Source organism: Anser brachyrhynchus, assembly GCF_964034855.1.
Source record: "Anser brachyrhynchus genome assembly, chromosome: 1".
In the NCBI taxonomy this organism is placed as follows: domain Eukaryota; kingdom Metazoa; phylum Chordata; class Aves; order Anseriformes; family Anatidae; genus Anser; species Anser brachyrhynchus.
The window spans coordinates 15,415,599-15,427,003 of record NC_137694.1 but is presented as its reverse complement, the minus strand read 5'-3'; the positions used below and the strand labels follow the sequence as shown (position 1 = coordinate 15,427,003).

The following is an 11,405-nucleotide window of genomic DNA, read 5'->3' as shown; positions in this document are numbered from 1 at the left end:
CTTACCTGTTTGTAATTCTTTTAAGGCAGATAATTTTCATCATTTGTTTAGTGCCGTCAGGACTGGGAGCTGTTTGTAGCATAGGCATAACCACTAACCACTGAGGATGTACAACTGAAAAACGTAATGTTAGTGTTTCAACAGATAGCGAAGCAGTTTTTCCTTTTAGAGTTGAAGTAACAGAGCGCTGATGCATATGGGGACTTTAAATACACCAGTGTAAGATCCGTGTTGTGGAAGGTGGATATGCAAAGGTATGGTTTTCAGGATTGTCAGCTGGAGGAGGTGCTGGCTTAGCAGCAGATGATTTTTCTTAGCAGGCTATCACTGTGAAAGAAGGAGCTCAGCTGCTTCCTACATGCGATTGAACACCCAATTTTAATTTAATACTCTGGGCATTCTTGCATTTTTCTACTTTTACGCTGTGCGAATCATCTTCCTCAGAATAATCAAGGTCTATCAAAGCTGTTAGAGATGAAAGACTGCAAAACCAGGGTAATGGCCATGATTAGAAGCAGTAGGGGGTATAAGAGATGGGTGGTAGAAGTCCAAAACGATTAACATAAATGGAACAGATAGTGGTGTGTTTCTTTACCAATAATGGAAAATACCCAGTACTGTAAACTAGTCATCAGTTTGGTTCTGTTTGATATGTTCATAAGCCCATGAACCTGTCAGCACACTGGGTGCAAGGACATTCTGTACCAGCACTGTGCTCTCTCGTGTTCGTAGACTGGCAGCATGCTTTTAAGATGGAAGTACAGAGGGTATCATTGGGGCTTGTCAGAATGCTGAAAATCTGAATGATGGCTTTCTTAGGTAACCATTATCTGGAGCCCTTTTACCTGCAAAGTTCATCAGTGATTGGCTGTAATAAGTAAAAACCACAAGAGAAATGCAGGTAATGTGTAGGGTAGGAGATGACAAAAATTAAAAAAAACAAAAACAAAAAAACCAAACACACAACTTTTTAATAAAACAAAAATATTAAAGTGGGCAGATTGATGAAATGGATATTATGTAGAAAGCTTATTAAATAGAGTGGGAAACTTAAGAATTTAAGCTTGTGGAAACAGAGAACAACATCTGAGGAGAGGCACTCTCTATTGATGAGCACTGTAGAGATCCAAACCTGAGTAATGTTTTCCCAAGTAAAAGTAATCAACGTGTGTTTCAATAATGTCAGTATTTCAGAAGCGTACATAAATGTATACGTTTAAACTGAAAGTTGGTATTTACTAAAGCTTTTCAAACAGAGCATAAGGTTGAAATACAGCGCATATGGGCCGAGGGATGTATGTTCATGGTTTGCTGGGGTTTACTCAGTGCACGTGTAAGGAGTGTTCTGTAAGCTCTGTTAGGTATAGTCAAAGAGAAAATTTGTCAGCCTTTTGAGGAGTAATGTTCTCTTAAGGTACTACAATTAATTTGAAGGCATCCAGTCAGGAATTTCTCTCAAAATATTTGTGCTGCACTCACCACCCCCACTCACTCACTTAATATAGTGCAAATGTATAGATAATGGAATCGTTTTAAGAAAGGGTAGACTACAGCTCGCATCTTAGAAATTTAAGTACAAGTTATGGGTAGATAATACAGGTTTCCAATTTCTTTATCAGAGGTAGTTTTTTGAAAATATGAGTAACACGGGAATTGAGGGAGGATGGACACAGTACTTCTGTAGGTTGTGTGAAGTGCCAGAACTTTAGCAATGTAAATTTATACATAAAAATGTCCATACACTGCAGAATTTAACACTTGCAGTTACACAGTCAGTATCATACTATATTAATAAGCTGAAGGGGACAGTAGGCAATTTCCTTCAGTCCAGAGTTCCCCAAATCTCTCAGGTATGTCAGCTGTACTGTTTCTCTAGTGGTGATAGTGGCATTACATTAAAACTGGAATTGTACACTTTTGATCTTAATTTCTTAGTTTATCATTATGAACAGTTGGTATGACATATGAGTGGTCCATTTGAACACAGAAGGAGGGCAGTACTACATGATGAAGATCTCTTTCTGGGAATTCCTTTAGACTTCCGTTTAAAAGAAAATACTAAAAAATCATTGGGTTTCACTCATCAGCTATTTTGGCAACAGTCCATGATATAAATGACATTTTGGTCTCTATTCAGCACCTCTATTTCTGGCTGACCAGAAAACTCAGACTACTTTGTTAGGTTTATCAAAGTATTCAGAGGCACTAAAGGTCAGAGGTAAAAGATAAAATACTCATTTTATTTTCTGAAAAAAGTTAGTATCTAACATTAAATGAAATATTATCCTCAGTCTAAAAATAAATTGCACATAGTTATATATATCTTTTAGTATCTTTGCTCTTTGTCAGTCCTTGTGGCCTTATTTACTGGTATGTAAGTAGAGAAAATGCAATTTTTAGCTGACATGCTCAACTGTCTTGTATTATTTAGTCCTGGTGCAAGCTGTTACAACTGCGTGCATGGGTTTTAATGGACGAGTTCATTCAGAGATAGTACTGAGTTGTAACATTTCATCATATTAATTCTTTGTATTCATGACAAATCAATAACCATCTGTTTTGATCATGTACATGATTTGAGTTTCAAGCAGAAGGAAAACATGTACCAAGACTGAAAAATGTTTTCACATCTGCCAGAAATCCCCTGTGCCAAGTTTCATCTTTACTGCACATTGTTTCCAGGTGTGCACAGTAAAATACTGTTGCTGTTCACTGGTATTCTGTATTTTCTGTTTTGATCTGAGGGGTTGGTGCTTTCAATAAAGATATACCTTGAGTTTGATCTACACTCAATAAATCTATAATCCGTATTACCAGAATTCCTTACAGTTGCTGTTGCCCTTTCAGCATCTTTTTGAAGTATCAACATCTGTGTTTTGCAATGAAAAATAGAGGCCCAGTGAGATTTATAACTCTCCTAGATCTTGCCACACACAGTAAGCGTTATGGCAATAAAAATGAAGAGGGAGAGAGAAAGGTCAGTGTACAAAAAACAGCCTTTCTCCTACACCCAGGCACGCATTTACAGTTCTTAAAGGAATTGCTTTGCTGGGTTTCACAAGCAAATACCTTTCCTGAGCTGATGTACCTGAGTCTTCCTTTTAGGCATGGCTGGCTGCTTGGAACGAAGGCGCCTGTGCTCTGTGCTACAGGCGCTGAAGCACGTCTTCAGGGAGTGAGGCCCAGTGCCATGCCAAGCCTGAGTGGCTTTGGACTGTTTCTCATTTTAAGAAGTGCCCTGGAGCTCCCAGCAGGGCCGGGGTGGTAGCACGCTGCTCTGGCCGCTCAAGGGCTCATCACTACAACGTGTCCAAGTCAACTTCTACAAGCATACGTGAACTTCATCGTATACTTGTGCAGATGAGACAACTCATTTGTGCTGAGATCTTGGATCTACTTGATAGAGAAGGTATAGACCCAAGGGAAACAACGTTCGTGGGTAAAATGGAGGAAGAGCTGTAGGCCAGTGGGGACAGCATGTCCTTGGCAGCTGGGAGGGTCTGGGTTCAGGACCCTGTGCACTGAGGCCTCAGTGACCTGCTCACAGTCACATCTTAAGCTCCCGAGTCCAATCTCCAGTCAGCAGATTGTTTTTTTCTCTCTTTAACTTAAAAACACTTTGAAGCCATTAAAAGAACTGCTGTTTCCCTGAATTTTCATTAACTGCACTGCTATTACTTCTTACCAAAGAATTAACATGGTTGGAACCGATTTTAAAAATAAGCTTGCCTTTACTTTGGTGACTTAAACCTGCAAATGGTGACATACCCCTGCAAAGGGGTATGGGAGAGCAAACAGCATTGTTCAGTGTTGCTTCCTTTCTGCTGCTGTTCTGGCTGTAATGCAGAGGCAATTTATTTAAGCCCCCCCCCCCTTTTTTTTTTCTGAATCTTTCCTTTTTTTTTTTGCTAGTCAGAGTTATTTTTTTAAAATAGAAATAGAGAAGGCAGAAGCAGTGATTGCTGCAGGGAAGCACTATGGAAACCTGTCACGACAACAGCTTCAAATGAAAGAGGATCTTCAGCATTTAAAAAGTAAAAGTATTTGTCAGATACTCCAGAGGCAGAGTTGGAGAGGAAGGAAGTGTACAGAGAGGTGTTTAGAAGAAAATACATGTTCTTGCTTTTCACTAGGGGAAAAATGTGTTTCTGGGCTCAGACATGCAATTATATATCCTACAATGTATTTATGGTCTGGGACCTAAAAATGCCCAATTATTTAATCTGCTCTAACGCTATGTTAACAATATTGTCCTTTATGGCTGATTAGACACATTCACTACGAAATATAACTTGAGTTCCCAGCTGTTTTTTATTTTTTGTTTGTTTGTTTTTTAAGAAATTGTGGACAGATATTTCACTTCTTTGAAAGAGTTAGTTATTTATAAAACCGAAAAGAAGTTTTTCGTGATGCTTGCAGCAATAATTAAATAAATACATCTTTAGCGTAGATCTCGGTTGTGGATTATTGTCTTTATTTTCCAGATGGAAAATGTGAAGCATGATGTCAATGCGGTATTTGATCCCAAATCACTTGATACTTGTTCCCTGTGCCCTTGCTAAAGAAAACCTCAAATGCATTGTGTTGTTAGTAGTAAAGCAAGCAGAAGACAAAAAATGACATGAATGTGGTATTGCTCTAAATGTTAAAACTGGTAGATTCACTTTGTTCTCCTGTCACATTCACAGTGCCTTTTAAAGCTTTCTAATTGTTTCTGCACAATGCTGATGCATAACAGTGTAAGTACACTTATATATATGAATGTGATATTAAAAAAATGAATGTTTGGAATGTCAGTGATTAATCACTAAATTAAATACAGTGTCCAATGGGGATATCCCAAAAATGCACAGTGAGTGCAAATACCGAAGAATTTCATTGCCCTGCAGTCATTTAAGTTCCTGGATGCATTTTGTAATGTTTCTTGGTCATGTTCATTGCTAGTAGAAGTATTGGAAAGCAACAATTAGTAACTAGAGAATATGTAAAGGAGAATTTGATTTGATTTTCTTTTAAATAAGAGAAACACTGCTTTTCTTAAAGGGTTATTAAGAAAAAAAGAATAAAAAGACTTGGTAGTGGAGAAGTCATTCTAAACTAGCAGATTCATCTTTTATACTGTGCATGCTTGTAGAAAAATGGTTATAAAATTAACAGAGGTTTTATTTTCATATTGTGACTTACTTTTTTTACTGCTGGGTTATAAAGCCATGACAGTAATGGACATGGGTGTTCTCTCTTTCTACAGTGGGATTCTGATCATTCAGATTTTGATGGATCTATGCATTTATTAAAATACGTATACTGAATTTAGAAACAGATTATGGGGTTGTGCAGAATTTGTTTGCTTTCAGATGTGATGTAGAAAGCTTTATATCACTTCACCATTGTGCACTTGCCCTATATAGATGTAATTTAGGAAGCTTAATGTAATTGGTGTCCAACCGTGGAACGGTATTTTTATAAATTCTTTGCTGCTCCTAGCCTGTGTAAATGGTTAATCAAAACGGATTGACAGATAATGTGTCTGGGATTTTTTTTTCTTTTTTCCTTTTTTTTTTTTTCCTGTAGGTGTTTGTGACTCACAAATGCAGAATTAGACCAAAAAATCTGTGACTGGATAATGGAGTATTTGCAAGTACTTCACTGTACTTTTCAGTGCAGCACAACAAATAGCCTGCACTTTCCGGTGTTTATTTGTAAGGATTTATTATTCTGTGGCCCTTCTAATTCCATCATTTCTGTTCCTGTTTTTATGATAGTGCAAGAAAGTGGTTTATAAATAGTTCCTATAAATGGGTATTCCTGAAAGTACATCTGATCTGTACAATATTTTTACCTAACCGTCTTTTATAGTAAAGTAATAGGTGAAAATTGAGAAGTCATTAATGTTTTATATCCCTTCACTCTGCTATGATTCATCACTCAGCTGTTTGCCAAAATCTTTATATTCTGTTTAGTGACAGTTTTATATGAGAACAGCTGGATGATTTTTAAATTCACTCATGGTCCTTTTTTTTTTTTGAAGGTTCGTCTTGATTAATCTGGCCGTTTGCCAGCAAAATGTTAAAACTTAATCTTCCATTGTAGGTGACGTTTTAAATGCATATTAACTCAAGCTTGATAATGCTTTTCAAAGAGTATGGGTAGCTGTACTGGTTTTACATATCTACTGGAATTAGCTATGCATCGTGTGTGTTCAGGAAAAAAATCAGAGCTCCTTAGAAAGCCATAAGAAACTACCCCGAGTGTTAGATCTTTCCATTGAGACCAGTTATTCTGAAATGGGAAGCACTTAGTTTGGTTTCATACCAATTAGTAAATGTCATTCGTGATCACTAAAAAATTACTCCTCGTAGAATATCCGTCATGAAAACACAGGAATGTTTAATAACACTGAGTTCAGCTTTCTTTGCAGACAGAAGTGATTTCAAATTAGAGGCTGCTGCGTAGTCTGCTCGTGTGTTCTGGCTGTCCATCTGTTTAGGTGCTTTCTGTGGACTGGAAACGTGTCAGCTGGTACCTCTTGGGCAGCCCTGACCACATTGCAGAACTGGAACGGCACGAAGGCTGGCTAATATGTAAAAGGACAGGAAGGTATCTGATTCTAATGCTGTTAGGATAATTAATGCAAATATGGTAATTGATTCATCCATTTATATGCAGAGAGGCACGGGCCACTGCTATGAGCAGCTCAACTGTGAAAGGCTTTGTAAATAAAATATGCTATAAGGGTAGAAAGGAGGAGACTGAGGACGGTGTGTATCAGTATGGGAACTGGAAACTAAGTTTAGGAGCTGAATCTAGCTGCTGAGAGAAAAATGTGAATGGAAGGAGCAGTTAGGAGAACAAAACTGTACAGAAGGGTTGGAGGATGAAATGGGAAATGGATAAGGTGGAGCTGTGAAATGAGGAAGTGTTGTTTGCCTTGCTACAGATCAAGAAAGGCAAGCTAAGATTAGATCTCTTTGAAAATAGTTGAGGTGAGATTGGACGGAGAACTGTAGAGGCTTTTTTTCGTCACTGACATCACAGTGCTTCAATTAGGGTGGTCTTGTCTCTACAGAATGAATTTAATAAAAATTGAAATAAAATATTCTTCCTCCAAAGTCCTTGTCCATTCAAACGTTTTATACCAGTTTGATTAAAATGATTTCTAATTTGGTTTAAATACCCATAGGTAAACAGTGTGTATGAAATTCTGCTTGGATTCCACAGATAGAACTGAGCAGAGAGTGACCCTGGCTTTGGCTGCATCTCTGTATAATCCATCCCAGTCTTTTTAATTGGTACTTTTGTGTATCTGTCTCTCTTCAAAACTAAGGCTACAGCGAGGCTCTTTCTCCCCAGATAAAATAGTATGTTACTGTTAAATGCCTTTTCCAGACTGTAATTCTATTTGGGGTTTGTGCTGTTGGCTGTTGATTGTTAACAGGTTCTGAAATAATGCAATTAGGTGATCCAAGGAGAACGGATCAAGCATTAATAAGCCACATCTGCATACAGCAGAGTGAAAAATCTGATCGAAAAAACATGATACTTATCTAAACAAGATGATATAATTCATTTTGCTTTTTTCTCAGGTTAAAAACCTGTTCTTTGTCTCAGTCTCCTCTGAGAAACGGGTGTTTCATCGTGTTCTTGATCTGCTACTCAATGCCACATGAAATTCTGCATAATCGCCTGTTTGGAGATGTTCCTATGATAACAAAGTATTTAAAGCTTTGGGTTATTTTGAAATGGTATATAGAACTGAACAGTATGTTGCATTGGAAAGGAGAAATCTTGCAGCAAAATGCTGAGGCTCCTAGATGATGAAAAATGTCTTCTGCTTGGAAGAAGTCAGGCACTTGTTTATTCTTGTCCTATTCTGTCCCCCTCCTTTCCTGCTGCAGGTATCATTCCCAAAAAGTTAAACATGAAAACAATAATTTAAAATAATTTAAAATAACTTTTTAAAGTTAGTCCCTTTAACACATTTGAGGGCACTTCAGAGCTTTTGACAATATGTAACACGGATTCCATAAATGAGATGCTGTCACTTGCGCAGGTAATTATTATCTTATTGCAAAGACTAGCAAGGGAACAAAAAAAAAAAACAAACAAAAAAAACAGGTGGGCTTTTAGGTACTTAAATCATTCGGAACATACCTTTTGAAGGGTGTTTGTCTGAAATTGGATTTTTTTATAAACAGAGGAGAAAAACAAACCAATTACAGCTCTCAGGTAGCTAATCCCTAATCTTAAGTGCTAAGGCTTAATTAGAAGGAAATCCTAGGATTTCTGTTGCTCGTAATGACTTTGTTTAACCAGTTAACAGAGTGAGCACATGCATAAGGATATTCTGTGGTGGGAGAAAACACCTGGTGATGAGCTGCTGTCCAGAGCTCAGAATTACTGATGAGATTTTGTATACTTATATTTCTGTGCTTCAGTCAGCAGGTGCAAGTTGAAGTTGCATGGAGGCAACAGAGGTGCTACTCTCTGGCCCTTGTCAGACAGTGATAACTGTGGTTTTTTTTTCAGTAGTGATCATCTTCAGATTAACTGACCGAAAGTTTTGTTACCGTAGAGAGCTTTAGAGATTGGTCAGGTTGTGTAAGAGGTAGGTGAGAAATGCATTTTAAGAAGTTTGATTTGGGTCAGATGCCCCCATTTCCTTATAGCCTGCCAGATTTAGCATTTTGTCTGATTTCTATTCTGAATTTATACTCTTTCTAAACTCAAATGCAGCATTGTAGGATAAACTTTTTAATTGTTATGGACTACTTGCCCTAGCTGATCTGTCCTCAGAGGTGCCAGATACTTTCTTTCAAATTGCTGTCACGTTTATAGCCTAAGGCTTTGGTAAACTTTGGGAAAGTGCTTGATGTTTCATGAGATAATTCTTTACGACAGTTCCTGATGCCTTTCTGTTCCATTAGCTCTTAGCCATCTGTTGCTTTGATTACACTATTATTGAGAATAAGTGTTTTGGCAAGCTATTTAGCTGTGTTGAAAAATCTTGTTTCTTTGCTTTCTAGTATTTTATTGCTGCTGTTTCTTTTTTTTTTTTTTTCTCCTTTCTTTCTTTTCTCAACCTTTGTAGTGCAGTGCTTCTTGTTATATACTTCTCATTACTCTAAGAAACAAAAGGCTGACCTAGCTTGAGGACATGATGGAGTTTATGGCTCATTGTTCACTTTGAAAGCCAAAGTCCTTCTACTGCAGGAAGTTGGGTATTCCAAACATGGGCTGGCAGAAGGTAGATATTATAACCTAACCATATTTAAATATTTAGCTGGGGGATTCTTGCCTCTTAAGGTTTCAAATGTGCTTTTTTAGAGTCTAGCCAGCGTATTATGTCAGTATTGCCTTCTATAGAAAAATGTAACGTCTTAACCTCACACTTCCTCCAAGTCTGCAAAGGTCAAAACAGGAAGAACTGGAAGTTCATTAGAAAAAAGTCTGTATTCTTTGGCTTTACATTGTCAATTTGACCTTTTCATGTATTGCTCAGATTTTAAAGATGAACAGAGTAAAAGACAGATGGAGTGATAATGATCATAGAGATGTGCTTCCCTAAGTAGGTTCATTTTTAGGAGTTGTGATATACCAATTAATTTTTTTTTAAAGCCTGGACATATAGAAATGAAATAAAATACTGTTTTTAGATTGCAGTTGAATTTCATTGGCATTTAATTTCTACTTCTAGGTTTTTGTTAATTTTTTCTGCAATTAAAATAGCAAAGTGATACTGCAAAGCAAGAGTTCCAGCAAGTCTCAATAAGTTATTAACTCTGTTCAGTAGGTCACTTTACCTTTTCTGTGACGGGGGTGGCTGAGTTTCCTTCACTGCTTACCTGTTTGAGCTCTTTAAATTGAGGCACAACTTCCAAGTAACTTCTCACTTTTTTCACGTTTGGTTTCTGTAAGAGACAACTAAGAACTACTTGTAAGTGGTAACTGCAAGTGTCTACAAAACCTTTCTCAATTATCTTGCCTTCAAGTAGTAATACTTATCATTAGGGGTAGTAACCTCATCAATGAAAAAATATTTGAAGGAGGCAGTGGGTTGGATTGCATCGAGAGGTGAGAAGGTGAAAATACTGTAAATGAAGAGCTGACCAGGGATTTTCAGCCTCACAAAGAAAGCTAGACTAACTGGTTGTTAACACTGTATATGCACATGTATTTGCAACAAATTTAAAACCATTGCAGAAGCTATGAAGAGCACTTTTTCAGCTTGTTGAAGTGATCTTGTACAGCCATGCTGTGTTGGAAATTGCAAATGCTATTTCATACTAACAAAATTAGCCACATGAAGTAAATGTAGGAACGTAACGGAAATAGTTTCCAATATAGTAAATCTACTATCAAATTAAATTATTTAATACTAAGTGCTAGTCAAAGTTACTCAAAAGCACCATTCTGGAAGATGGTTTTTTAAGTATTTATTCCTAAAGAATTGCAATAGCCTTCTGAATCCTCAGTCAGAGAACGTTTCTTAGCGTGCAGGTTTGGTTATTTCAGTTTGTGCCATGTTCTACTGTTCCTATATGTTTATGACAGCTATTTTTTGATGGCTAGGAAATGTTGTGCCTTTGTTGAAAATATTATTTGTGGTAGTTCTTGATTTGCCACATTGTCAGACCACTTTGTTGAAGTGATACATGGAATACCTGGACTTACTAGTAATTATGGCTCTTCCTTAACTAAGCAACCTATGTAATTCTTTTTGTATTCTGTTACGCTTTTTGTTTGTGTGTATGTGACATGGTAAATGTTTTGCCTCTTAAGGGTATGGCAGCACATAATATATATGCCTACATATACATTTTATATATATATATATATATAGTGAAAAGTTTCTGTTGTGTTCCTGCCACGGTCTTTCCTGAACAGGGTCTGTGAGTAATACAGATTTTCAGTCAGTCATTCTTCTGATTTTAGTAAGGAAAGCGAAAGTGGTTTGGGGTACACAAGTAGCTGTGGAACTTCATTACTAAGTGAGGGACTGGTTCAGGCTTGACTTCCCTGAATATAGTGCTTCTAAACTGTTGTGCAGAAACATGTTTCCTCAGAGGGCCCTTCTGATTTTGTGGTACTGGCACCTGTGAAATTTAACTACAAGACAGTTAGGAATGAGTTACTTTTCTAACACTAATTATTCATGAAGTTTTAATTGTCACATATAGTATATGTCCATGAGTATTCTGGGAAATTCACTTGAGGTGGTAGTCCACACGGGTGAAAACGCTGCAGCATGGGGTCATATGGACAGATTTGCACTGTGTAAAGAAATAGGATTCTGAGCTCCTGGGGACAGCACTGGCTGGAGAATGAAGGGCCACGTGGTCAATCCCATGCCCTGAGAAGGTACATTGAGTTTGGAAACTGTGTTTATAACTGTTGAGCTGATTAGT

General features: G+C 37.3%; 1 protein-coding gene across 1 annotated transcript in view; it reads left to right on the top strand.

The window, feature by feature from the left end:
- Window positions 1-11,405, top strand: part of COG5 (component of oligomeric golgi complex 5) — a 186,631-nt gene that overhangs the window by 102,438 nt on the left and 72,788 nt on the right. The window lies entirely within an intron of this gene.